Source organism: Rattus norvegicus, chromosome X (assembly GCF_021556685.1).
Source record: "Rattus norvegicus strain SHRSP/BbbUtx chromosome X, alternate assembly SHRSP_T2T, whole genome shotgun sequence".
Taxonomy (NCBI): Eukaryota; Metazoa; Chordata; class Mammalia; order Rodentia; family Muridae; genus Rattus; species Rattus norvegicus.
Window position 1 is genome coordinate 141,603,244 of NC_141554.1, and position 26,811 is coordinate 141,630,054.

Genomic DNA, 26,811 nt, shown 5'->3' on the forward strand with positions numbered 1-26,811 from the left:
TAGTTCCTTCAACAAAAATTTTCCTTCACTTTCCTTCCTCTCCCCAAGACTGCCCATATTCCAAATAACCCTTTACATCAAAATTGTATGAAATGAGGGTTAGGAAGATAGCTCAATGGGCAAAACGCTTCTTGTGCTGTAAGCAGGAGGGCCAGATCTCCAGAAGGCACAAAAAAGTTGCTTGGCTGCTGGTTGTCCTACCTGCCAAGAGGCAGAGCCAGTGGAATTGGCTGAATAGCCAGACTAGACAAAATGGCAACCTTTAGGTGCAGAGAGAAACTACATAGGTGTGCTATCATTCCAAGATCTCTGCAGGGAATGGCTGAAAATGCTACTTGTGAAGTTTAGCCTTGATATATTTAAAGTGAAAAATAACAATTCAAATACCAAAACAGATACAGTTGTCCTTCACTAAGGAGGGCTGGTTCTCCAAGCTTGGGGAAATTCGCAAATCTGCAGATGCTCAACTCTCTTATACTAAAAACACACAACCCTGCCCCACCCTTCAGGCCACTTTACCTCATCTCTAGATTACTTATAATACCCGCTATGATATAAACAGTTGTTAGGCTATACTGTTCGGGGGATAACGGTAAAGACAGTATATACATAGTCAGTACAGAGCCAAGGTTTATCCCCAAATATTATCAATCTGTCAATATGCCCATGGAATGAAAAGAGTATATTCATATCTTCAGAATAATTATGGAGGCTAATACAATGCTGTGACACAAATTACTTACTATATTCATCAGTGCTAAACAGTAGTTCTCACTCTGTGGGCCATGACCGTTTTTGGGGGTTGAAGGACCCTTTCACAAGGGTCACATATCATATATTCTACATATCAGATATTTACATTACGACTCATAATGATAGCAAAGTTACAGCTATAAAGTAGCAAAAAAATAACTTTATGGTTGGAGGTTACCACAACATGATACTATATTAAGGGGTCTTAGCACTAGGAAGGTTGAGAACCACTGTTCTAAAACTTAAAAATAGGACCTGAGATAAGTGCAAAAGGTGGTACATTGGTTAAAGGGAACAGAGTTTCACTATTGCTAGAAGAATAAGTTTGTTAGTTGGTTTTATAACTATAGTGTGTGTGTGTGTGTGTGTGTGTGTGTGTGTGTGTGTGTGTGTGTGTGGTGTATGTGTTACTGTATGTGTTCATGTGGAGCCCAGAGGTAGACTTTAGATAAATTTTATATTGATTAAGATATAGGGACTTTGAAATTTCAGGATGCTTTTACTTTTTATTTCTTTAAATAGGGCCCTACTATGTAGAGTTGACTGGCTTGGAACTTCCTATGTAGACTAGGTTGGCCTCAGACTCAAAGATGGGTCTGTCTCTGCTTGCCAGTGCTAAGATTAAAGGCATGAGCCACGTCGGCATACAAAACTTTCTAAAAGACACAAAAACTCAAGTGCAAATCAGTTTTGTGGCGTTACTGAGCAAAGTGAGAAGTCTAAATCACAAATCTCCTAGAAAGCAGGTGGGAATTTTGTCCACCCATCTCCTCCGATGTCACTAGAGACATGTAGGAATTCTGCTTGGAGAACAAGGAGGGGAATTAGCTAAACATTTCCACATCTGTTTTTGGAACAGTTTGAAGAAAGAGATCACTCCATAAACCCCTGGAAGCTGTCTGGTTTGACAGTTAATTTATTTTTAAAATTCAGTATACGCGAGACAGCAAAGTGATCATTTGTATATTGTTTTTCCAGACTCTTGTTGTCAAAACAAAAGGAAACAGAGAGGAAAAGGAAACTCCAAAAGAGCATGCAATTAGCTCGGAGAAAAGAGAACTGTCAGAGCTTGGATTTGCAACGAAGTTTCCTCATTCTCTTGCATCTTCTTTGAAGAAAAAGGAGTCAGAGTTGTAATAAAGGCTCTTATCCAGAACAAGAAGAGAGGCACAGAGATAGACAGAGACAGAGACAAGAGAGACACAGAGAGAAAAGCATCTGGATGCCTTGAAAGCTTGGTAGTTTAGCGGTTCAGGCAGTCGTAATCTAACTTTGTCCTGTGTACTACCTCAAGAGTTGAGAGCCTTTTAAAACTAGGGTTCTCTTATAATCCAGTTTTAAAGAATTATTTGGCTAACCGTTCTCAAAGAGAATGAGATTTGTGACTAATAAAGGTTTTACATGCTGAAGGTACACTAAAATAAGCTAGAAAATGAAATAAATGCTTTCATGGACTTGCACCCCCGCTAAAAGACTCTGGGACAGGTTATGTTTGGAGCCTCAAGAAACACAGTGTTAAAGTAACTGCACGTTATTCACCATTTTCTGTGGAAGAATTATGAACTGCTAACGCTTAACAAAGTCCATTTTCTTCATAAAGAAAAACACCTCGACGGGATCCCTTAAAAAGGCGCCATTCAAATTAAGCTAAAAGGCAGCCATTAAATATATACACATATACAGTCTTATTCTAAAACAAACTGCAGGGGAAAATAGCCACAGAAAAGATAAAAGAGGAAAACACTCCTAACTAGCCATTGTTAAATTTTTGTTTTATATACTTCTAATTTGGGGGTCAGGAGGTCCATGTATACATACATGATTCAAAGTCATTTCTAGAAAAAAATGTCAAGGTTTTCTGAAAGCTGTTTTTAATTTTTGACGTTGAATTTGAAAGCAATCAAAGCATTATTTTTGTTTGGGCCATCTGGTTTTGTTCTTATAATCTGTTAAGCTATCAAGCATAGTTTAAATGTCATGGCTCATCTGATACACAAATAAAGGTTGTGAAATAAATAAGAGACCAGGCTCCTTGTAAGAGAAATAACTTTTTGTGGGCTGGGAATTTAGTTACGAAAAGGTAAGTAGTCCAGTGTGAAATCAGACCACAATAAGACTACAAAACAATGGGGAACCATGCCTTAGCTGAACACGAAATTTTCAAAAATAAATACAGAAAGCCATACACAAGGAAAAACTGGAAATTTCAGGTCCTGGGAACCCCTTTCCTCCTGTGTGGAGAAGCTGAGTTGTTTTAATTTTAAAGTCGAACAAAGGGATAGGGGTGTATTTCATAATTTCCATAAAAATGTAAGGAAAAAAATCCCAAATGTATGCCTCTAATTCAGTTTATGTTTTAATTTAATCATTTATTTGAGATTAATTCCCCCCTCCTCCCTGCTCCAGAAAACGACACCATTTGCCACAAAGCCCCAGAGTCCCTTCTCATTTTAAAAAGACAAGGTAGGTTTGTGTCTGTGCAAGGCTCTCAACTCCACAGCAGACCACACATTTAACCCTTTAGTGGGCTCTACAAGGCTACTGAAACCAAATAGAGGACAGTTCACTTGACAGGATTTCAGCATCTTAGCCTGGGGAGGGCACAGAGTTGGATCAGATGCTGCAACCAGGGCTACACCACCTCCTTGATACAACTTGTGTCAATAAGCGAGGGCTCTAGACAGCTTCCAAAATCCAGTCAGGCACATTCACTGTTCCCTTTCAAAACTGGGAGCTTTGAGCAAAGTCTTTAAAGCAGGGTGCATGTATATAGCCTCTTAACAGTGGCATATGTCCAAGTCAAACCACAGTTGATTTTATAGGCTGTCTGGATGATTTTTAACTGACCTAACTGGCATGCATCTTTCCCTAACTCAAAGCTACTATGTGTCTCAGCTCTACCCAGAGTGTGGCCACGTGGTACATGTGCATGTATCCTGACTGGGGCAATTGCCATCTCTTGGCTGCTGAGAGGGAGAGAAGATTCAGAAGAAAGGTTCTTTTGATAGGAAGGCTGTCCGTCAATTTTAGGGAGCCTACAATTTTGGAGGTGTGTGCACATATTACAGAAAGTAAAAGAGCGTTGGGCCATGGCTGAGACACTGGGGGAAAAGAAAAGCATTCATGTATACGTGCACATGAGCACATGACCACACATGCACACATATACAGATACGAATACATCCCTCAAATAGAAAAGAAAGCCTCAAGTCTCTTTCCCAGTTTGGTCCCTACTACTTAATTCTTGGACCATAAACTTTGTTTTAATTTAGAATTTCATCTGATGTGTGTGGGTGTTTACCTGCACACATGTTTGTGCACCATGTATTTGCCTGGTGCCTGGAGAGGACAGAAGAGGTGTTGGATCTACAGTTACAGACAGTTGTGAGCTGCCATGTGGTTGCTGGGAATTGAACCTGGTCCTCTGGAAGAGCAGCCAGTGCCCTTAACCACTGAGCCATTAGCCTAGTCCCTGCAAACTCTTTAAGACGCCCATCACAGTGCCTGATACACAGTAAGCAATCAGTAAAGTTTCTGAATGGATGAAGACAAGTATGTGGGGCTAGGGAGTTGGCTCAGTAGGTAAAGTGCTTGCTTTGCAACTGTGAGGACCCAAGTTTTTCCCCTGAACCTATGTAAAAAGCCAGGCTTAATGAGACTTGCTAGTTATCCCAGTTCTAGAGAGGCAGGGGTGGGGTGGATGGGGTGTGGGCTTGGTAGATGGGGATGGATACAGACAGCTCCCTGAGCTCACTGGCCAGTCAGCTTAAAGGAGTCGATGAGCTCCAGCTTCCATGAGAGACTATCTTAAAACAATCAGTTGGAGAACAGTCAAGGAAGACACCCAGCATTGGCCTCTGGTCTCTACACTTTTACATGCATGTGCACACAAATGCACATATCTACAGATATACATGAACATGTATGCACACATAGACTCTATGGACTAGAATTTAGGTATTTGCTATCCCTTGCCTCACGTTTTCCAGTATTTCATGACAAGGCTTGCAATAGTGCGAAAGCCTTTGTAGTTGCGAGCATAGCGTCTGCTCATTGGCTTGCCTGGTTGGCTTTGCTGATGATAAGGCCTTTCTATCTTCCTAGCCTCATGGCTCCATTGTTCATTATCGCAAATGCAGGCAGCACTCCTTGTATACCTCTTCCCTTCTCCCCCATTCCCTGTGATGAATCAACCTCTAAAGAAGACAAAATAGAAGTCTTCCTTCCTTTAGCCTTTATACAGGAGGGAAAAAACTTCTCAAGCCCAAATCCGAGTGCCTTGGCTCTTGAGAGGCAGTGTAATGAGAACCAGAAGGTTCAGGTCTGCGCATGGAAGGGTCCTGCTGTAGTCACTGGGATTGCTCAGGCACATAGGTAGGGCTCTGGGTTCACTTAAAAATTGTCTAAGCTGAAGAAGGAAGCACAGTCACAGTCGTTCACACATCTGCATTCCTTCTGAAGGCAGATGGACAAGGTCACCCCAGATCCAAGCACAGAGGGAAGACCAGAATCCTCCCAAGGTCCTGTGAAACCTGACGAGTAACTAAGTCTCCTCCACCTCTGCGGTCAGTCTCAGGTTTGCTTTGAGCTTTCCCTTTTCTGAACAGGGTTAAAAGTGGTCACGGTTAATGCTATCTTTGCATAAGGTATAGTATTTCAGTGGCAATTATTACTAGTCATCACTTTCCTCCATGTTTTATCTAGCAGTGATTTGAACTCATGTGTACCACTCCTGATCTATATTCTGATAAGAACAGAGACTTGGTTTGCTGCCTTCTTTCTGAAATCACTAAAGATAAAATGACAACTTATCTGAAATTTGGTTAAGACATATATACAGGAAAGCACATATGTATATACAATAGCTTGAACTTGTGTTCATTATATATGTTATATAATATATACACTAAAATATATAATATATTTAATATCTTAATATTATTTTATGAATAACAGAAGGGGTAAATTCTCTACTCCTTGGTAATCTTCTCCTAATCAAAGGCAAAAAACCAAAAGGTAATTTATCTGGTAAATTTGGTCAAGGCTAAGTCTTTGCATTCATATCACTCATCTACGAATGTATATGGTTTCAGTTGCATCCCTCCCAAAAGACATGCCAAAATCTTAATGAAGAGTGTCTCAGAAGGAGACCTTATTTGGAAGCAGGGTCCCTATAGAGGCAAGAAAATTAAAATGAAATCATTGTGGTAGGCTCTAATGCAATGTGACTGATGATAGCTTCTTAAAAGGAGAAACTTTAGCACAGAGACAGGCATGGGCAGAGGAAAGATAACATGAAGACCCACAAGGAGAAGATGGCCACATGCCTGGAATGCTAGAGCTGCAATCCAGGGATTGTTGACAAATACCAGAACTACATAGCTGAGCCCCTCACCACCTAGTGCTCTCAGACATCGTGGCCCCACTCACGGCTTGATCTTGGGCTTCTAGCCTCCACAAGTGGGAGACAATAAATTTCCATGCCTCAAGCCATCTTATTTGTAGTACTAGTAAAATAATACATGTATTTCTTCCAGAGGTTGAACAGACATACTGTTTTTTCCTGAGAAAATCCCGCAACTATAAAGGTTGGATTTTATAACTTCCTCCAACCTTAAATTCCACTTTGAATGAGAAAGCTAATGAGACAACAGGAAATGAAGCCAAACAGAAAGAGGCCTGTCATGAGGGCTGCTGGTGCTGGTCTTAGATGGAAAAGGCTGATAGGGAGCTGGGGGCCTTTGGCTTCTTCCTATGTAGGCTTCCAGGTAAAGATAAAATGACAACTTATCCTGATGGCTGGAGAGGCAATTCATTTCCTCTGTGTGAAGTTTAAACTTGGAATCCACACTCCTCCACCCACTGTGTGTGTGTGTGTGTGTGTGTGTGTGTGTGTGTGTGTGTGTGTGTGTGTGTGTGTATGCTTGTGAAGGCCAGTAGCTAATATCAGGTGTCTTCCTCAGTCAAACTCCATTTTGTTTATGGAGTGTCTTTCATGGAGCCTGGACCTTACTAATTCAGCTAGCCTAGGTAGCCAGCTTGCCCTTAAGATCACTGTTTCTGTCTCTGGAGTGCTGCTGGGATTGTAGGTAGGCTACCATGCCTGCCCCATTTTCTGTGTAGGTGCTGGGGGTCCTGACTCTGGTCCTGTGATCCTATATTAAGGATTATGTCATCTACTGGCTCATCTCTCCAGCCCTTAGGTCTTGGTTTTGCTTATTATTTGGAGACAGAATCTTACTAAGCCACCTAGGATGACTTGAAACTGACTCCGTAGCCCAAGTTGGCTTTATACTTTCCAACCTTCTGCCTCAGTCTCCTATGTAGCTGAAATTACAGACTAGTACCACCACATGTGGAGAATCCTCCTTTTTACTTGTGTTTTTACAGAGAATAAGAAGTCCTACCTATTTTTAACTTGCCAAACATTTCTTCTCCCTGTCAGTTTGGTTGGGGCCACCATGCCCAGGAGGCTGAGGATTTGTGATTGATTGCCTTTCTAAACTGTGTGGTCTTTGAAATCCTTCTGCTAAGGTTTGTTAGTGTTTGCTCCTCTTCTCCTTGGAACTAGAGACCACTCAGGTCCTTCTATAGCAACAGGACAAGTGTTCAAAGAAAAGTTTCTACTTAACTAAGAATGGAGTAAAGATAATGACCTTTACAATTACCTTTCTGCTCATTTACAAGGTTTAAGTAGTTGCAGAATCTGGAGAATTTATATGAAAGCTTGTTTGATCATATATGGGCCACATATGGCAATAACTCTCAAGAAACATCACATTTTTGCTTAATTTGGATCTGTTTTTATTTGCACAGAGCTCTCCTTCTGCTAACATAGCATACTGTGCCTTCTTATCCCTCTTAATACTTGCATCTGTTTTGTAGGTCCCCAAAGGCAGGCATCACATGCTAATGCCTTAGAAACTGGGGCCCAGAAAGGCAGAGAGCTTTGGCCAAGATCATGGTTGCGAAAATGATTTTGGGCCCCAGGCCTTCTCACAAACCTGTTAGTATCCTTCTCTGTTCACAGTGAATCCACAGTCCCTGAACATTATTATGAGTTAATCGTTGTGATAGGAAAAGAGTCCTGAAGTAGTTTAACCTGTAAAAACTTCTCTAAGATATATGGCAGAATCCGTCTTAGCATCTTATGACTGAGTTATTTAGGAGAATGAGCAAAATCAGCATTCAAACTGAGCAAAACAAGTCACAGAGGGTGTCTTGGAGCAACTTCCTGTAAGGGTGGAAGGCTGGGAGGAGCTCTGAGGTGGCACAGGCATTGAGAGGTAAAAGTGAGGCTTTCTTGCTAGACTGAGCTTTGAAAAAAAACCTCAGACATCTTGTTAGGGTTTCTGGTGGGATCTCCACTTCAGGCCAGTCAGGGCAGACTGAACTTTCCTGGAAAGCTCAACCTTATTTCCTCAAAACCAGGAACTTGAGAATGAATGGTAGAGTCAATGAAACTGTCCAGCAAGAGCAAATGCTCACCCCTGAGAAGATGTTCACTCCCCAAAAGAACAAATGATCCCCAATTCCAAGAATGCTGAGCAGTTCTTTGTGAATCTTCTTTCTTCCCACTAAACCCAACGTGTCCTCATGCCAAGTCACCAGCTCTTAAATCTATCCCACCATGCCTGGACTGGGTTTAAGAAGCTGATGGAGGGTACTGTTTAATTTCCAGTATGGCTTACCTTCCCCCAGGTTAGAGCATCTGCTATAGTGCAGGGTCTCAAGGGACTTTGTAGTAAACAGAATATTGAAGTATTCTGAAACTTCACTATTTTATAGTCTTGTACAAAGTTAGAGGACTTTCCCACATGCTGTATCCATAATTCCTTATTTAGAAAGTTTTCCTTTTCTTTTTTACTACTAAGGGCTATAAAAAACAGAAACTAGGTCCGACATCATACAAGGCTGCTCCTCAAAGACACTTCCACTGCAGAAGGAATGAACAGGACTGACTGAGGCACTGAGCAAGGGCTCGCTGTACACAGTCGTTTACACCCTCCACGGCAGCCCTGTGCGATAGGTGCTATGATTGCTACCAGGTTCACTTTAGAGAAGACTCTGAGAGCTACATGGGTAAGGAAACTCAAGATACAAAGCTAGCAAGTGGCAAGGACAAAATGGGAAGAATGTGCAAACTCACAGGGAAGAGGCCTGCCATGGTGGTGCATGCTTTAATCCTAGCACTTGGGAGGCTGAGGCAGACAAATCTCGGAGTTCAAAGCCAGGCTGATCTATATAGAATTCTAGGCCAATCAGAGTTACATAATGAGACCATATGTCAAAACAGACAGACACACAGGAGGGAACGGGGGTCATAAGTTGTTTATGGCTATTAGAGTCTCAGGCGTTGGGGAAACTGAGAGCTTTTTAAGAAGGCAAAGGCAATGAAGGAGAGGCAGACATACAAAGGTACAGAGTAGACAACTCTAGGTCACTTTTTATCATGCCTCCTATTTGAGACTTTGAGAGAAAGAAGCCATCCCCTATTTTAAGGAATACATTTGTTCCATGATCTGCATATGCATACTTAGAATATAATGAACCCAGGAACATGTGGGATATTCAGGCTTTCCTAACTCTCATTTATTTGTCTATGTATGTATGAATGTATGTATATATATATATGTATCTATCTATCTATCTATCTATCTATCTATCTATCTATCTATCTATCCTGTGTGTCTGTATGTGTGTGCACATGCATATGCATGTGGAACCCAAAAATCAACACTTGTTGTCTTCTTCAATTGACAACCACCTTAATTTTTGAGATGGGCCTCTCACTGAACCCAAACCTCATCCCTTTGGCTAGACAGGCCATCTAGCAAATTCCAGGGATCTATCTTCCTGTCTCCATCACTCCAGCCCAAAAATTCCAGGTACTCTCCTGAGCCAGATTTCTACATGGGTCCTGGAGATTTGAATTCAGGGTGTCAGTTTTGTACAACAAAGACTTTACCAATTGAGCAATCTCCTAAGCACCCCCTATTATATTTTGGTAAAAGAAACCCATTTGTATTATATACAAAGCCACCAGATATGACAACTCAGAATCTGCTTGCCCATTCACCTAACTACTTGTCCTGGTGCAAAAAGGGCTGTCACACATTCTCAAAGCCTTACATTTCTCATGGAAGTAGACAATAACATAGTCCCTGTTACACCCAGAGACAGGGACCATGTCTCTTTCTGATTTCATCATGTCTTTTTTTTTTTTTTTTGGTTCTTTTTTTCGGAGCTGGGGATCGAACCCAGGGCCTTGCGCTTCCTAGGCAAGCGCTCTACCACTGAGCTAAATCCCCAGCCCCCTTCATCATGTCTTATAAAGACTTCTGGGCTTCACTTAACAAACCTAGGTGGCTGTATCACCACAGAACGAGCTTGGATGGGAGGGAAGGGAGCAGTAGCATCAGCCGCCTAATAATGTCAGTCAGTGGGTGACTCCTTATTAGTGCCTCAGTTTACATATCCAGAGCTCGGTGGCTCTTGTGTTCTAATATCACTGTGATTTTCACAAATATTATAATGTGTGTGTGTTTGTGTGTGTGTGTGTGTGTGTGTGTGTGAGAGAGAGAGAGAGAGAGAGAGAGAGAGAGAGAGAGAGAGAGAGAGACTGAGCTGATTTCCCCCTCCCCCATACACTAAGAGCATCCCATGCCTTCACAGGATCTTTATGAAGAATTGCATTTTGTCCTAGCCATCAACTTGGCTCATACGAAAAGCAGAACAACTGTGGCACCCACCTGTTAGAAATCAAGACTCGGGTATTAAAACCAGAAGTGCTGGCCCATTAGAAGAGCCTGGCTCTGTTGCATGGAAGGCAAACTTCTCATAAAGCCAGGGATTAGTGTGTCCATACTGGGGCAGTGACTGAAGCAGGTGCCCATTTTCCCCCTGACTGCCTAGAAGTAGAAGCTGAAATAGAATAAGTTCTACAGGGCATGACCCCAGATAGGAGATGTGGAGGTAACTGACACTTGTTGTTTTATACCCCTGGAAAATGGAATGACAATCTATTGGCACACAATGGCAGCTGCCCTGGCTCTTTGGTGATGGCTGTTCTACAAAATGAGGGAGGAAAATCCAAATAAAGAAATAAAGAGAATTGCGTGACAGAGGAATTGTCGACGCTTTGCAAAGAGCCACCTCATTATTATTTATGAAATGAAATGGATCTCTGTGGAGGACTTCTCTTTTTAGGCTCTCTTTGCGGGATTTTGCTCATGGGAGACTGTAGACCTGTGGGTGTTTCTTTTTCCTTCCTTTCTTTTTTTTTTAAAGACAAGTTGTATGCACAATTTGCTATTTTAAGTACAAGGATTGGGAGTATGGCTTCATTTTTCAGGATTTGTGAACATATAAGGGCGACTTTTAACTTAAACCTGGCAATATTCTTGTTTGGATTGCCCTATATGTATGTGATCTTGGGACTTCTAGATCTAGCTGATTAGATTTGGAGGATGAGAAGTGACATTGATAAGGAGGAGACAGTGAACTAAGGCACAGAGTAGGACACACGTTTTTGCAATTTTAAGATGATCTCAGGCAGGTATTGAACTTGTGGCAATCCTTCTGTCTCTCCCCTCAAGTGCTCTGATTCCAGCCATGAGCCATCATGCTTAGCTTACTTAGTACAGTTTCTAACATATAAAGGTATTTTTGTAATTAAACTTATTTTTTGTTAAGTATAGAAACATAATTAATTGCCCATCAAAGCAGAACTCATACATCAGGAAATATTAGTATAGTGGTTTTCACATATGATCTCATTTCACTATCCCTACCAACCTATGAATTATATTATTAAGTAAGATAGTAATGCTTAGTAAATAATACCCAAGGCTATACATCTATATTAAAGAATAGTGTAGGTTCATTCCAGGTTCATCCTGATACACTGAAGTCACTCAGGCACTTCACTATCTCGCCCATGCTTGGACATTTTCAGCAGCCCAGGTTGTCCAGGGATGTAGGTCCATGGTCCAGTGCATTTCTAGCATGTGCCGCAGGCTCCAAGAGAACAAACAGTAAGCACACACAAATGTGGAGCGGGGTGTGGGGTTGTAGGCCTGTGATCTCAGCATGCGGAGAGGCTGAGGTATGAAGATCAGGAGTTTAAGGGTAGCTCTGGATACATAGTGAATTTCAGGTCAGCTTAGGCAACATAATAAGACTCTGTTTTAAAAACTAAAGCCCAAAGCCAAAGAGGATAGGACATTCAGAGTTAACCTGGAGTGGGGGTTCTACCATGTCCTACATGTCCCTGGGTATGTCCCTTTCAACTCCTGCCTTTAATTTCCTCATATAAAACAGGGTGTCATTGTAAGAGTGACCACAAAGGACAGTAATATTGCGTGAAGTATGAGAAGCAGGATGTACAGGGCCTGGCACAGAGCAAGTATCCTATCAAGGGGAGTTCTAGCGTGGGCTCAGGCAGACTGCTGGCTGCAGGTCTCTGCCCACTCCCACCTCCTTCCACTCCCTGCTTAGTCCCAACCAGAGTCTCATCAATCTGCCACTCTCCTTGGGGGTTGCTGGAAATTCCTGGCACAGATGTCTCCTACAGGGACAATTTTTGAATATTCCTCCATCCAGCCCTGTTACCACTGAATTATGGGGAGCGAGAGGAGGAGAGAAGAACCATTGAGAGGGAGAAGGGAAAACAAATGCCTTCTGTATACTCCTGCCCTGGCTCATGCCTGAAATAGGTGTTCGGTAAATACTACAGGAATGTATGTATAAGTGGATGGAAAAAAAAAAAAGATGACGGGTAGGCATCCGGGAAGAGAGTTTGACACTGTGGCAACTTTCCCTCACAGTACCTCCATGACACCTCTCTATCTTGGGGGCCTTCCTAGCTAGGCTTTGCAGCCAGCCCCATATTTCTTTTTCCCTATACCAGTGTCACAGCAAAATCTGAGAAATTCCATTCAGGGTAACACAGATGCTTAGGGGCTCCCACTTTGGATTCAGAGTACCTGCATTTTTAGCTATGGGCCTTAACAGACCTTCTTTCTACTGTTGGCCTCAGAAAGCTCCTCAATGGCTATCCAGATCTAATCCCAGCCATCATTTTAAGATCTCCATTTTGACATGGCACCAAGATGCAGGGGGCCATACAATGGATCCATTATTTTACTTTGATTTTTCATGTAGTATATGAAAGAAATAAGACCACAAGCTTTGGCCGTGAAAGGCAAACAAGGGAAGACACCTATATACACAGGTAGGTGAACATGAGCCCTGGATCTGCATGCTAAGCTTCAGAGGGTCTGAGGATGCTGGGGATTGTGACAGTTTCCAACCTTAAGTGCTATGGTGTCTCTGTGTCCCTCATAAGTAGCACTTCTGTTCTGACATTTGTTTCAAATGCGTTTTCCTTCCAGAAAAATACTACCTGGGCCACACAAACAATGGGTTTGACTTTTCCTAGGTGTGAAATATTTCATTGGATGTGCTGATTTTCATCCTGTACTGCTGGAAAATTACTATACATTTAATGAACTGCCTGCATGGTGACCTCCAACACAGGAGCAATGGCTTCATTCTTTAACCCTTATTCCCCATGAATTCTTAACCTCAGTTTCACCCCAATCCCCCTTTACCCACAAATTCTGCAAAACATCCTCTCTCCAAATAAAAACAACAAGGAACTGGGAATAGAGGGTGAGAATTCCCCTCTTCATGCTGCAGTTGGAAACCTTAAAGACTATTTTAAAGAGAACCGTTAAGCTAGCCCTTTGTAACACATGTTAACTTCTTGATTGGTTCCACATTCCCATCGTTTCTGGCTGGATCTAGTTCTGGGAATCTGACTCAGCAAACGTTTCTGTTTTATCTCATTCCACATGTGCAGAGAGTGAGGGATATCTGAAGGTTGCCCCTTTGCTGTTAAAATAAAAAAATATGGCTGAAGATCGGAGCTGACTTCTAATGTGGGTAATTGCAGCTCATGGGTCAGAGAAGGAGCCCCAGAGAGTGTGTTTATTATGTCCTGAGGTGGAGGCCTTGGGGTGGGGGTAATTTTGTCCTGATGGCAGTTGGTTAGGCAGCTGGTGGAAAACAGCTGCTTCAACAGGATGGCTTCTATGGAGGGCAGAGTTTAAACGTGGACTTCTGTATGGAACCGTCCAAGCTGACCAGACCATGGGGAGAATTGTACCTACTGGTGTCTGTTACAAGTTAATGCCTGCTCTTTAGACATACAATGAGTTCAGAGGGTGAACCATGGATTCAAAGAAGGGCCCTTGCCTACTTCCTGAGTCACAGCATGAGTGAGGAAAAGTTGCCACCCAAAGGTGGTGATTCCACGATCGCCTTGCTCTCAATGAGATGCTTTCATTGGAATTCAGTGCTGAGAATGTCCTGTGAACAGGGCTCTCATTTAAAGTTTAAAATGTTCTTTCATAACTGTTGAGAAGGCGGTTTGTATACATAGAGAGCATCTAGGATTTGCCCGATTCTGTGAAAACAAATCCTTCCTGACTGTAAATCCTGTGCTCTGTAAATAATTTGTGGGTCCAAGAAGACCAATAACTCGCATTTTCCTATCCCACAGTCCATTGCACTTTTGAAGCCCTCAGCCACGGGAGGAGGAAAAGGCATCTGCCAAGGAGATGACAAATGGATCCAAACACACGTATTTATTTAGTAAACAAGCTCATCATCTTCTATATTTTAAAATTTGTTGTGAGCAAATATAAGGGCAGGCTCCATTTTGTGTGTGGGTGTGTGGGGCAGGGGTGGAGGTGGGGGTGGAAGGCTCTTCCTGAAAGCCTGTCAGTAATTGCACTGAGAATGACTTCCCTCATAGGTGGGCAGGTCAGCACACCTATGAGTGAGGAAATAAGGCCCCAGCTGTTAAACCTGAGGGGCCACAAAGCAGCCCTTGGGTTGGGCTGTAAAAGCCCTGTTTTTTCAGAGGAACCTAAGGTTTTCATGTCTCATGCCCTCCTTCTCATTTGCTTGGTTGACAATTATGAAACCCAAGTACAATACAGATAGGTTTATGAGCCTTGTCTCATTTAATCTGTGCAATGTTCAGAGGTAAACATTGTTGCTACCCCATCATGGGCTCTCCTGGGCAATTTGAAGGGATCCTGGGTAGGTGGCAAGGAAACCCCATTTCTCAGTAATAGACATGTACATGGGGATGTGCACATTGTTCTACGAAGCACATTCTGAGCTCGGGATTTTGTATCTCAAGGAATGAACAATGGGTGTTGACTCCAAAGACAGGAAGGAATGGCTTTATTATCATTAACCCTGTAGAAAAAGCTGAGCAACTCTTTATCCCAGGATATCCCCATATCTACAGAGTCTTATCCACTGTGATAAGTGGGGTAGCCAATGTTTCCCTACTCTACGAGAGAAAACAACTACAAGTTAAAGTTCATCCTCCTTCAAGTAACTGTTTAATTGAGTTAGGATCTTGCTAACCCCACTCCTGGCCTCCACGTGCCAAGTTTCTTCCTTTCGTTGAATGCTGGGATTATACAAAGGGGACTAAAAAGCCCCAACACTCATGGGATTTCCAGTACCAAGTGAGAAACAGACATTAAGTAGATCACACACATCCTTATTGAACATTGAATATAATTCATCGCACACTTTCGTAATTGCAGATCCAATAAATACTGGAAGGTATGATTCAAGTGTTATCAGGATGAAAAACAGGAATCCTCAGGAAGAGACAGCAGTTGCCAGAGTCAGAGTTGGGGGCTGCAGATGGAGAAGCTAGCAAATACACATCAGTTGGACAGTCCAAGCAGCTACAGTGGGGCTCACTCCTCTCCTCATTTTTCCTTTTTACTTTATCTTTCTCTCCCCCCTGCAACTCCTTTGCCTCTGCTATCAGCCCAAATCACCCATTCCCCTCATCTGAGCACAGTTCAGTGAAGCTTTTATCTTTTGTCTTTGAAAACGGGTCGAGGGGCAGGAATTGCACTGCACGAAAAGTCTGTCATCTTGGAATTGTGTGTGTCTTGTCAATGTGGGATAAATGATAACATTTAAAAATTATTGCCTTACAGATGCTCACTTGGAATCTATTGCCACAAAATTGAATTCACCTGGACTGCTTCTTTTTGACAAATGGTCTTTTGAGTCAGAAAGGACTGAATATTGAGTTCTCTGTGCTGGGGGAGGCAAACGTGAAGAACTTTTTGTACAATTTTGCCAGGCCAGAGCATACCCTGGAGCCCGCTCCAAGTTGTTGTTCATTCTTTCTTTTAATTGTGCTACGGTTTGTTTAACTAGTCACCTATCAAAGGACATTTGGGGTGTTTAAATTTTTTTTTGCTATTACAAATAAAGCTTCTATAAACATTCATGTATGAGATTTAATGTGGATATAGTTTCATTTCTCTGGGATAAATGCCCAGGAGCAGGATTACTAGGTCCTATGGTAATTGCATGTTTAGTTTTGTAAGAAACTGCCAAACTGTTTTGCAGAGTGTTTTTGTAGCATTTCTCATTCCCACAGCAACGTCTGAGAGATCCAGTTTCTCTGCATTCTCCTTGCCCTTTGGTACTGTCACTGGTTTTGATTCCAGCTTCTGTCATAGGTGTGCATGTCCCACTGTGGTCTTGATTTGTAGTTCCCTAATGGCGCTGTCTTTTCACAGAGTCACCATCCCAATTGCCTCTTTGCTGAAACCTAACGACTTAACTTCATCTCCTTTGTCCATTTTCTAACTGGATTCCCCACCCCCACTGATTCCACATCACTACAAATATTTCCTCTAATTCTGTAGTTGGTCTTAAAAATCTTTTAACATGGACCTTTCATTTTTTAAAAAATGATTTTGTGAGACAGGGTCTTGCTAAACAGCTCAGAACTGGTCTCCGTTACACAATTCCCCTGACTTTACCTTACAGGTACTCTCTCCTGGAATCTTTTATATTTTTAAAAATAATTTATTTTTATTTTATGTACATTTGTCTTTTGCCTACATGTGTAAAGAAGTCAGATCTCCTGGAACAGGAGTTAGAGACAGCTTTAATCTGCCATGGGGGTGGTGGAAATTGAACTTGAGTCCTCTAGAAAGAGCACACAGTGCTCTTAACCACTGAACCATCTCTCCAAACCCTGTATAGAACACATTCTTGGTGCTTTAAGGGGGTGAGTAGAGAGGGGGTTGATTTTTGAGACAGGGTTTCTCTGTATAGCTCAGACTGTCCTGAACTCATTCTATAGACTAGGCTGGTCTAGAACTCAGAGATCTGCCTACCTCTGCCTCCCAAGTGCTGGGATTAAAGGCGCGTGCCACACTCTACATAAGTGCCATCCCATTAAATAACTGCATCTTTTAAAAGACTCCTTTCCCATTGAGCTGTTTTGTATCTTTAAAAGAAATTAGTAGGCATATTTATGTGTAGCTCCTTCTGGGTTTTGCTGTTCTGTTGTTTATGTGTTTGTCCCTCTGCCAACACCAGGCTGTCTTGACTACTGACGATATGTAAAAGTGCCAACTGATTCCATCCACTTTATTCTGTCTCCCTCTATTCCCTCCCTCCCTCTCTCTCCAATACCTTGGATCAAACCCAAGGCCCACTGCATAGCAAGCAAGCACTGTACTCGGTCCTCTCTTCCTTCATTATTATGGGTTTTGAAACTCATATGTAATAATTGTACATTGTTATAGGACAGTCAGTTCGGCATTCCAATCATTCCTGAGATGTCTATTTGTCTTATATATAATTATTTTTCAGGATTTTAAGTTCTACTTAGAGGAATGAGGAAAAGTATTCAAACTTTCTGGTGGTAAAACCCCTTTGACTTTCAAGATCTCACCTTTTCAGGTAGTTATGAAATTTGATTGCTTGAAGATAATGGTGTTTAGAAGTCACAGGATAATACTTTGTTGAGCAAGTGGTTTATACTCATGTTACTTTGACAAGCAGGGACAGAACTATAGATGACAGCATTCACAGAATTCTCTACCTGCTGAACTGGTGACAGATTGCTTGAGTCTATACTGCTCAAGAACTAAAAGGTCTCTAGAGTTACTTAGAATTGCAATGGGTGTTTAAGAGGCTATGGAGAAATACATGGCTGCAACTCTCAGGGATGTAGTTGAGAAGACAACAAAAATGAGTTGTCCATCCCAGAGGCTGGCAAATAATAGGTACTCAATGGGTGCTTGTATGAATGAATGTTGCTCGATAAATGCAAATTGTTCCTAAATGACAATTTCTGAGCTAAGTTGTAATGATTACATCACAAGGGCTTTATTTGTTTTTGGTTTTGGACAGGTTTTTCTCACTGAGATCTAGGACTGGTAGATTAGGCTAGGGTAGCTAGCCAGGGACCTGTCTGTCTCTGCCTTCTCACTGCTAGAATTACAGAAGTACACTATGATATTCAGCTGTTTTCCACGGGCTCTTGGGACTGAACTCAGGCCCTCACTCTTGTCCTACAAGTAGTTTACAACTGGGCTTTCCCCCAGCCCTTGGGAGTATTAAGTTATCAGAATAGTAAGGCACAGAGATGTTTTTAAAGGAAAATGGACAGAATCTGTTAAACCCTGGCCAAGGTGAAGGGGAGGGGGGGTACTTGAAAGAGAACAAAAGCCAAATTCATGCTGACTCAGATTCTTGGTGACAAGGAAACAAAATGAATGTGATTTTGTATCTGACAGTCTTGAGCTGATGGTAAAACATCCAAACTTTCAACACCCCCCTTTACCCTGGCCAGGGTTTAACAGATTCTGTCCATCTTCCTACAGAAACATCCGTGCCTGTGTATGGTAAGTATTTGGAATATTTATAGTTGAGGTAAACACCTAACTAGAAAAAATATTTTTTAATCGAAGAGTCTCCAGAAGATGTAGACCCTAGCCCCAACTTTGTAACTTGGAAACTGTGAGATATAAAGTAATTTAAAACTTTCCCCTGTGTTTTGAGTTCCTCATCTGTAAAATGGGTACTTTGATTAAATGATATTTCTTTGAACTAACATTTATTTTGTCATAGGTGTTTGGAAAGAATCTTATTCTTGAAATATTTTCCTTTATGCTATAAAGATCTAGGATTCTATGATTTCTTAAGATACCTGCCTTTAGTGGCTAGCTTCTTATTACCTACCCTACACCCCCACCAACAAAGTTCAGTTGATATCATAGCAAACCAATAAAGTCAGGGTGGGAGAGCTGTGTATGCTGGGTCTCAATACTTCCAGACTTCTTTTTTTTTTTTTTTTTTTGGTTCTTTTTTTCGGAGCTGGGGACCGAACCCAGAGCCTTGCGCTTCCTAGGTAAGCGCTCTACCACTGAGCTAAATCCCCAGCCCCACTTCCAGACTTCTTAAGTGTTTCTGTCTTTTGAGCTCTCTTCTACTCTCTGGAGTACAGTGGGCATATGACATTAGGACACAGGAATCAAAAAAAAAAGGACACAGGAAGTTGGGCTTTGTGGTATGTTAAAGCCTTTGGGTTTTATTTATGTCCAGTTTCTCTAGCATTTGTTCTACAGATCTGGACAGTAGAGAAATGGGAGGGAGCAGAATGAGGGAAGGATGAGAATTTGCTAAAAAAATGAGAAGTGAACAAATGTCCTTTCAATGGCAATCACACACTTCTAGTACTTAATGCTGAAAAGACTTCGGGGTTTTATTTTGTCTTTGTGGAAACCAAACATTACCGTGGCTCTCCACATAGCATCCAAAGGGGTTTTCCTTTCCAGTTTTGGTCAGTGGGATGAATCTGTATTATATTACTAGAATTTTATCTATCATCAATTTTTTATTTTTTTCCAGTCAATTTCTTTTAAAGATTTTAAAGCAGGACAAGCTCATTATAAAAGTAAGGAAATGAAAATAATTCATAATCCTACAACACAGAATTAGCTCCTGTTAAAGTTTATATTTATTTCCTTCTAGTCTTCTACACACGCACACACAGTATCATGCCATATGTTCATTTGTATATTTTCTCCCCCTTCACTTAATTTGGTCTGTGAGCATTTCCCCATACTATTAAACATCCTTCTAAATATGATTGAGAATAATGATACAACATTTCACACTATATAACTATGTAGCATTTCACAAATATAAATATATTTTACGTAGACAATTTCAGAAATTTTCTCTTCTGAAATTTTTTAAATGATGCTATAATTTCTTTGTAGTTTGATATATCTATTACATTTCAAATACTTATTTTTATTAATACCTTGATTATATATATTTATAGGGTACAGTGTTATAATTTGATAAATGTATATGATGTATAATGATTCAATCAGGTAATTGGCATTCCCCTCTCCTTAAACACCTACATTTTTATTGTGATCAACACATAATGGTTGCTCCTTTGAAAAGATGAATTTTTTAGAAAAAGCCTCTCAGGGGGTAGAGGAGAAGAACACTGTTAATGCTTTGACACATTTCGCAGCTGCCCTTGTGTGTGAGTTATACCGATTTGTGTTCCTATGGGTGCTAAAGAATGCCTAAGTTTCTGCATTAACACGGAACCTTTCACCAGCGTGTATTCAGGCACTATGTATTTCAACTCAAAGGCATTTAATAAGCCCCTCGAGCATGTTGTGTCTCAACCTTTCCAGACTTTCTAAGCTGTTTCTAAGCAGAAGCACCTGCTATATGCCGGGTAATTAGACTCTCTAGTTATGCCAAGTAAATGCCAGATAAGACACATATGAAGATGATTAAAAATGCAAGTGGAAAATAACAACACATAATTCTCCATGGCTAGAGCTGACACTACTTAGCCTTTAAATAGTTACTCATTGGAGGAAGACACCAATGTAGCTAATTAAAATAATTTAGATCCCATGAGCACCAAAAAAAAAAAAAAAAGAATGCATTAACAGGACTCTTGCAAAACACAGAGCTTGACTTGGAATTATTTACCATACTTCCTGGCATAAAGCAGAATGAGATGGGAGAGGGCTCTTACACATTCACATCTTTCGCAAAAACGCGCATGGGTGAAAGGACCATTTCTGCTTTTGTCAATTCCCTTTACAAAGTTAACCTGTTGGTTATTGGAGAAGGGGACACAGAACACACAGAAAACTAACCTCCTTCTGGCAGCTGGGGACAATTTGTCAGTCTCCTTTGAAATGAGGCTTTGTGCTCACTGCTGAAGGCAGCTGGAAAAGAAAAAGCATGACAGACAAAAGCTGAAATCCACATGAAGAAAGGTCTTTTTCCCCAAAATTCCTGCCTGCGTTAGCAATGGTCAGAACAGAAAGTACATGTCTATCTTTGCAGAGAAGGCCTCTGTGCTACGGGAGGCATTCAGAATGCCTGTTGACCTGAATAGGACTGCGGGGTAGCATCTAAGCAAGCCTTCTTACCCTGTGACAGATTGCGCACTCAAATCTGTCTACAAGGACGTCTAAACCAAGTGAGGTTGCCATCTTTGAAAATCTGGAAACAGCATTACTACGTTGAAAAGGCAGACCCAATTCATATATAGTGGCAACTGGCTAAGAAATAAAGGCTGAAGTGCATGATTTCAAACAAAACGGTAACCGATGGAATGACTGAAACAATACTGTCAAAGTGGAGGCAGCTCGACTGTGCTTCACCTAGTTGACAGTTGAATTCTGGAACATCCATAGTAACAATGGACTACTACTCAGTAACACACAAAAAAAGTGGACCATATAATATATACCAACATCAGGACAGTTATCAATGACTCAAAATCATAGGTGAAAGAACACAGTGACCAAAGGTCACTTCATGCTGTGTGATTCCCTTTGTTCAGCATTCCGTAAAAGGCAAAGCTGAAGTGACATGACACTTTTCAGTGGCTGGAAGGCCACTCAGAGAGGAGGGGCAGTTTATTATACAGATAGACATTGGCAGATATTCATTTTGGCCACGGGACTACTCAGCGGGATGCTCTTGGGTGGCGGTCAGATGACTTTATATTTGCCTAAACTCAGACTGTATACCAAAAAGGTAAAACTGTATGCTACTTTATAAATTGGAAAACAAAAATACAAACCAAAAAAAAGAGAGAAAAAGAAAAAGAAACCCACCCAAAAATTTGACCAAATAAGGAGAAGTAACAGAAAGGGGCAGATGATAGTAAAGCTAAGTAAGTGAAGTCCTCAGCTTTTATATCAGAGAGTCAGTTGATAAGGGCTACAAAGGATAAGTCAGGAAGCAGGAGTCTAAACATTGCTTAGAGATTATGTAGCAACCACAGAGACGCTGAAAATAGGGTCTGATAAACATGAGTGTCTCCGAGGAGGAAGAGGAGTAGTGAGGTGGAGAGCTAGTGAAAAATCCCAAGATTTGACCCTTTTCACAGCCATTATTCTATGTTGTATTGAAAGCTAAGAAGTCTTAGATTTTTGAGCTGGAAGGGACTAAATCACCCAGTTAAACTATTACTTTTTAGCCACCCAGGAAAACAACAGAGACTGGATAAGAGGTACACATGAAAGGACAGCAGATTGCTAACAGACAGGGCTGGAGCTCAGGGCTCTGGCCATTGTACTAATAGCTTCGCCCAGACCTAATGGAATCACTGGTTAGCATCAAGTCTGACAAACAAAAAAAATGTCCTGGGATAACACCAGGGGTGGGATTCACATGCCGACACGGCTCCCTTCGCCTGGGAGATGAGTCAGAATTTTGGAAGTGGTCCCTGACATAGCATGAATGAGGTAATGTTATAGGAATCCTGACGTCCATCAAGGCTCTGCTCAGGTCTAATCTGGGGGCTCTGGTCCTTAGTAACTGTCTGATAAATGTCTTTAGCAGCTACTCCTGGCCTGCTGTGTGATAGGGATCTCTCACAAACAGCACAATTCTCTTTGCAATTTAAAACAATGGGTTTGTCTGTTTTTCCTCATCAGCCTTTAATCTCCACAACCTCTAAACCCAAGCAATGTTTCAGTGAAATCCATCAGGTTGGAAACTTCCTTCCTTTCTTCCTTCCTTCCTTTCTTTCTTTCTTTCTTCCTTCCTTCCTTCCTTCCTTCCTTCCTTCCTTCCTTCCTTCTTTCCTTCCTTCCTTTCATATTTGCTTAAGTTTTTGTGCTCATGTAGCGGTAAGAGGACAACTTGTGGGAGTTGGTTCTCTCTTCCCACCATGTGGGTCCCAGGGATCAAATTCAGATGGTCAGGCTTGAAGGTAACTAAGTGCCTTTACTGGCTATGCTACCTCCCTGGCCCCAGCTGGAAACTGTTGATCGGACATATTTCCAATTTTAGAGGTATCTTGTTCTGTTTTAGCATTCCTAGAAGAGTTGAAATTGCCTGCCGATTTTGACCACACTGTCTACCTCAGGAAGACTTTCCATGGGGCTCAGCACTAGGCTGGAAACATGGCCTTCTGCTAAGCACCCCTGCCCTGTTGTCAGAGCCAGCGGGCTCACTAGCCCCTTGTCACACAGTCAGAGCCTGCAGGCTCACTTGCCCCTCCTCACACATGCTCTGAGGTTTACTGAATAAGGACACCATTATGCCTGCTCTCATTCTTTCTCAGTGGGAACAACATGGCCCTTTTTGAGCTTGAAGCTCACTTCAAAGGGTGTGGCTATCATTCAGGCTCCTAAGTGAAGGCTTCCTCGGGGAAGTGCTCAAATTCAATTCTAGCTCTAGAATCTTCTCTAGGGTAAAGGGAGTTAGTTAGTTTTGTCTACCCTTTGAGGAAATAATGTATATTTTCAAACCTCCTGAGAAAACAATTTTTCTATCAATACCCCCTCTCATGCTTGGCTCATGGCCCAGTTCTGAGGCCTGCCTTACCTCTGCCTGGCATTTGCTTCAGAACAGCTGGCCCAGGGAGCTCAAACACTTAGCTTCAGCTGCCAGCTTAAGGAAGGAGAGGTCCCTGTAGTTGAGCTGTGACAATGACAACATTTGTTCCCACACTGGGATTCTCAAAATCAACAGCAGTGACAGGCTCCAAAGGGGATCATGGCCAGTAACTGCCCAGGGATGTTCATACATCCAGCTTTGACAAGAAACACGTAGTCACCTAGTCATCTCTCTGTTGTACACTAGAGAAAAACAAAGGGCAAGAGACCAGGGCATCGACCCAAGGGAATGATGGTCATTCTCCTCAGAAGCACAATCAAGACACCTGGGTCAGTCAGTACATGTTTGTTTCTGTGACTTGCCAATTCACTGATTCAGCCAATAGACTGATTACCTAGCATACATAAACCAGGCGCGGTACTGTCTGCCTGGCATCCTAGTCCTTGGATGCTGGAGGGAGGAGGTTTAGGAGTCGAACTTGAAGGTCAAACTCAGCTCTGTTCTCCAAAACAAAACAAAACAAAACAAAACAAAACAAAACATCAAAAACCACAACAAAAAGGAGGTGACTTCTAGGAGGGAAGAGGTGTCTCAAACTCCTGTAGGAATGTGACAAGAAGACCGGGGCCAAGACGATCTCTTCCAGGAACTGAGTAGCATTGCCATCTGTATTCTTCCAGCAAATGTTGACTATGTTAGGCACTAGGACTCTGGAGGCACTGGGAGCACTAGGGCATGGAGCCCCTTTTATTTATTTGTTTATTTGTTGGTTTATTTATTTTTAAAAGATCTCTAAATACCCACGCTGGTCTGAAACTCACTACATCCCCAAGGATGTCCTCTGTACTTCTGACCCTCCTGCATCCACCTCCCTCCTGAGTGTGGGACTGCAGGCATGTATAACCACACCCAGTTTTATGCAGTGCTGGGGATGGATCCCACAGACTTGTGCATGTTAGCTACTTGGTCTTAAGCTGTGTGGAGTTGGATGAGGGACAATCAGTTTTATTGGTGATTTAGGGCTGTGACAAAAAACACTAATCTCAAAATTGAGAAGGTTCAAGTTTACCCCTGAGCTGGCTAACATGAAATGGTGTTTTACTACAGTTTGGATATTTTTTCCTCCTTCTAACTAGAGTGGTGGGCAAGTACTGAATAATTCACTTCAATTTTCATGTTTGAGAGGATATATTCGTATTCTCATGAAGCTGACCAGAGAACTTATTATAATATATAACAAGAAAATTTCAAGATACAATAAAGGTGTCCTGGGGCTGGGGATTTAGCTCAGTGGTAGAGCGCTTACCTAGGAAGCGCAAGGCCCTGGGTTCGGTCCCCAGCTCCGAAGAAAAAAAAAAAAGAACTAAAAAAAAAAATAAAGGTGTCCTACCAATTGAGGTTGAAGTTACAAAAGAGACTTGCTACTGGGTGGGTCATTAATTGGGTGAAAAAGACATTAAAAGTAAGACTGGGCGTCTTTCCGGAGGAAGAGCATTTTTTCTGATGGCTCTGAGGAAGCAGCAAGGCCACGAAGAAGAAAGCACAGCCTTAGTGGCACTGCAGCAAGGATCAGCTGCACTACAAGATGGAATCAGGCTGGCTCTAGATGGGACCCCAAGCTCTAGATGAGAATGCAGCCTAGGTAACACCTGGGCCACAGCCCCAAGCGCAGCAATGCTGTGATGCTCGGTGATGTACTGTGTCTGGGATTTGAGAAGCCAGGGGAACCCAAATTGGATTTGGGTCGTTGAGGTCTGCTTCTCAACAACCAAAGTGGTTCCAAACTCTGGGATGCCCAGTAGGCATCAGAATTCCCATATGACTGAGCAACTCCACTATTAGGAATTTATATGATCCAGCTATATAGCACTCACGGATACCCAGAGGAAGGAATGCCATTCAGCATCCTACAGACCCACCCATGTCCATTGCAGCACTTAGTCACAACAGTCAAGTGACTGAACCAGCTTAGATATCTATCAATAGGTCATGGGAATGTACGTTATGTAGCTGTAGTCGGTCATAAAGAATAAAATTGTGTCATTTACAGGAAAATGGATAGAATTGGAGATCGTCCTGTTAAGCAAAATTAGCCATAGAAAGAAAGTATCCTGTGTTTTCTCTCATAAGCTACATCTACGAAAAATATGTCAGAGTGGACTGAGGAGATGGTTCAGTTGGTTAAGCCTTTGCTGCACAGGCATGTGGACCTGAGCTCAAATCCCTAACACCTACATAAAATGTAGGCATGCCAGTGTGTCTGTAACCCCAGAGCTTGGCTGGGCTGGAGTCTCAGAAGGTTGCTGAAGCTTGTTGGCCAGCCAGTCTAGCCAAATTGATGAGCTCCAGATGAAGGGAAAGACCCTGTCTCAAAAAATTAAGTAGGAGAGTGAGGAGGAAGACACAACTGACTTCTGGCCTCTGTGTACATATACATGCGTGCATATGCACTGAATGACCGTGTACCTACACCTACACATACACATACAGCATACACATAAAAGTCATAACAAAATACATTATGTTGTACAATGCCTATACACTACAAAGTATATTGCTCAATCCCTATTTGTTTGGATAATTCATATGTGCTCATTTGTGTGTGTGTGTGTGTGTGCATATAGAGAGGTCAGATACTGATGCTCGAAGTCTTCCTAAATTATTCCCCCTTTATTCTTTGACACGGGGTGTCTCATGGAACCTGGAATTTATAGCTTAGGCCAGGTTGGATAGAGAGCTTCAGGAATCTTCTATTCCACCCCGCTAGCACTGGGATATTAGGTTCACACTGCTGCTGCTGGCTTTTATGTGGGTGCTGAAGATTTGAACTCAGGTCCTCATGCATACAGGACAAGCATTTCATTACAAATGGAGCCATCTGTCCAATCCTTCTCTTCTTACTATTTATTTAAAATTTGATTTCCATTGTGATAGAATACAAATAGAGGAAACTCATTTTTTTATTTGTAAAGACTTCTTTTATGGCCTATAATGTGATCTATTTTGGAGAAAGTTCCATGTGTCACTGAGAGGAACATGCATTCCACAGTTTTTGGGTGACACATTCTGTAGATACATTGGAAGCCCTTTTGATCTAGTATATTTTAACTCTGAAATTTCTTTGTAAACTTTTGTCTGAATGATCTATTTGTGAGAGTAGGTCACCCATTATCATTAATTTCCCATCTAGATCTCTGTTCTTTTATGCCCATTAACACTTGCCTTACGAGTACACCAATATTGAGTAAATAGATATTCCACATAGTTCCATCTTCTTGATAAATTATCCTCTTTAATAATACA

General features: G+C 41.8%; 1 protein-coding gene across 5 annotated transcripts in view; it reads right to left on the minus strand.

The window, feature by feature from the left end:
* Plac1 (placenta associated 1) overlaps positions 1–26,811 on the minus strand; it is a 133,800-nt gene that overhangs the window by 4,686 nt on the left and 102,303 nt on the right. For all 5 annotated transcript variants that reach the window (NM_001434103.1, XM_087600008.1, XM_087600010.1 and 2 more), the window contains exon 2: positions 20,805–20,876. The gene's annotated coding sequence lies outside the window, so the exon portion shown is untranslated. The remainder of the gene's footprint in view (positions 1–20,804; positions 20,877–26,811) is intronic.